This window comes from Leucoraja erinacea, unplaced genomic scaffold (genome assembly GCF_028641065.1).
Source record: "Leucoraja erinacea ecotype New England unplaced genomic scaffold, Leri_hhj_1 Leri_115S, whole genome shotgun sequence".
In the NCBI taxonomy this organism is placed as follows: domain Eukaryota; kingdom Metazoa; phylum Chordata; class Chondrichthyes; order Rajiformes; family Rajidae; genus Leucoraja; species Leucoraja erinaceus.
This window is the reverse complement of record NW_026575407.1, coordinates 197,243-200,000: the sequence shown is the minus strand read 5'-3', so window position 1 is coordinate 200,000 and position 2,758 is coordinate 197,243. Positions and strand designations below refer to the sequence as shown.

Sequence of the window (2,758 nt, the reverse complement as noted above, 5' to 3'; positions counted from 1 at the left end):
CACACACACAATGATACACACTGGTACACACACACTGGTACACACACACACACACTGGCACACACACTCAGTCCACCAGTGTCCTCGCCAGCAGCTCCATAGCCGCCAGTGCCCAGTGTAAGGCCTCCACCCCCACTGATACCCACCCTCACCCTCACACACACACACGCCTCAGTCCATATATATACACACACACACACACACACACACACACTGGCACACACACACACACACACACAATACACACACACAATGATACACACTGGTACACACACACTGATACACACACTGGTACACACATACACACACACACACTGGTACACACACACTGGTACACACACACACACACACACTCAGTCCACCAGTGTCCTCGCCAGCAGCTCCATAGCCGCCAGTGCCCAGTGTAAGGCCTCCACCCCCCCCCCACCCCTGTCCCCGGGGCCTGGGCGAGCGGGCAGCAGAGGAGAGGCCGCCATCCGCCATCTCACCGCCTCCCCGCGGACGTCTCTCCCTCCCCGCGGATTGAGAGATCATCCTCCCCCCATCCGCCTCCAATATCGGCGCCTCCAGCTCCCCGGCAGCCGCCTGCCCCCCCTCCACCCTCCCTCGGCCCCCTCTCACCGCCCGCAGCGGCGGATGGCGGCGGATTCGGATTCAGCTCCCGCTCCGGCCACCGATCATCCTCCATCCCCGGCCTCGCCGGAAGCGGAAGGAGAAGCAGCGCCGCGGCGTGCACCCTGGGAGTTGTAGTTGTGTGTGTGTGTTGTCAAGGGAACCAGGCCCTTCAGCCCAACTTGTTCATGCTGGCCAACATGTCCCATCCACACCAGTCCCACCTGCCTGCATTTGGCCCAGATCATTCTTGGTTCTTGGTTTATTGGTCCTCCAAAAATATTGTATTGTGTTGCATTGTAATGCCGTGCCTTGCAGTCATAACATCAAATAAAATAACAAAACACACACTTAACCCAGATTTAACAAACATATCCCATCCACACCAGTCCCACCTGCCTGCATTTGGCCCAGATCATTCTTGGTTTATTGGTCCTCCTCCAAAAATATTGTATTGTATTGCAATGTAATGCCGTGCCTTCAGATTCAGATTCAGAGATTCAGATTCAGATTCAGATTCAGATTCAATTTTAATTGTCATTGTCAGTGTACAGTACAGAGACAACGAAATCATATGCCTTGCAGTCATAACATTGAATAAAATAACAAAACACACACTTAACGCAGATTTAACAAACATGTCCCATCCACACCAGTCCCACCTGCCTGCATTTGGCCCAGATCATTCTTGGGTTCTTGGTTTATTGGTCCTCCAAAAATATTGTATTGTATTGCAATGTAATGCCGTGCCTTGCAGTCATAACATCGAATAAAATAACAAAACACACACTTAACGCAGATTTAACAAACATATCCCATCCACACCAGTCCCACCTGCCTGCATTTGGCCCAGATTCTTGATTCTTGGTTTATTGGTCCTCCAAAAATATTGTATTGTATTGCAATGTAATGCCGTGCCTTCAGATTCAGATTCAGATTCAGATTCAGATTCAGATTCAGATTCAGATTCAGATTCAATTTTAATTGTCATTGTCAGTGTACAGTACAGAGACAACAAAATCATATGCCTTGCAGTCATAACATTGAATAAAATAACAAAACACACACTTAACCCAGATTTAACAAACATGTCCCATCCACACCAGTCCCACCTGCCTGCATTTGGCCCAGATTCTTGGTTTATTGGTCCTCCAAAAATATTGTATTGTATTGCAATGTAATGCCGTGCCTTGCAGTCATAACATCGAATAAAATAACAAAACACACACTTAACCCAGATTTAACAAACATATCCCATCCACACCAGTCCCACCTGCCTGCATTTGGCCCAGATTCTTGGTTTATTGGTCCTCCAAAAATATTGTATTGTGTTGCAATGTAATGCCGTGCCTTCAGATTCAGATTCAGATTCAGATTCAGATTCAGATTCAGATTCAGATTCAATTTTAATTGTCATTGTCAGTGTACAGTACAGAGACAACAAAATCATATGCCTTGCAGTCATAACATTGAATAAAATAACAAAACACACACTTAACCCAGATTTAACAAACATATCCCATCCACACCAGTCCCACCTGCCTGCATTTGGCCCAGATCATTCTTGGTTCTTGGTTTATTGGTCCTCCAAAAATATTGTATTGTGTTGCATTGTAATGCCGTGCCTTCAGATTCAGATTCAGATTCAGATTCAGATTCAGATTCAATTTTAATTGTCATTGTCAGTGTACAGTACAGAGACAACGAAATCATATGCCTTGCAGTCATAACATTGAATAAAATAACAAAACACACATTTAACGCAGATTTAACAAACATGTCCCATCCACACCAGTCCCACCTGCCTGCATTTGGCCCAGATTCTTGGTTTATTGGTCCTCCAAAAATATTGTATTGTATTGCAATGTAATGCCGTGCCTTGCAGTCTTAACATTGAATAAAATAACAAAACACACACTTAACCCAGATTTAATAATAATAATAATAATAATATATTTTATTGTCATTGCACGTCAGTGCAACGAGATTTAGTATGCAGCTCCAACCGATGAAAAAGAAAAGTAAAATAAATAAACAAGCTGTGTGTCGTGACCATCTGAGGGAGACAGTCCGGGGGGGGGTGGGGGGCACTCAGCAGGGCCGGTTCAGAGCCGCTGTAGCTCTTGGAATAAAACTGTTTCTGAGT

General features: G+C 45.5%; 1 protein-coding gene across 1 annotated transcript in view; it reads right to left on the bottom strand.

Annotated features, from left to right (window-relative positions):
- LOC129715392 (pre-mRNA-processing factor 39-like) overlaps positions 1-683 on the bottom strand; it is a 35,660-nt gene extending 34,977 nt beyond the window's left edge. The window contains exon 1 of the mRNA XM_055665279.1: positions 622-683. The gene's annotated coding sequence lies outside the window, so the exon portion shown is untranslated. The remainder of the gene's footprint in view (positions 1-621) is intronic.
- Positions 684-2,758: the final 2,075 nt, after the last annotated feature.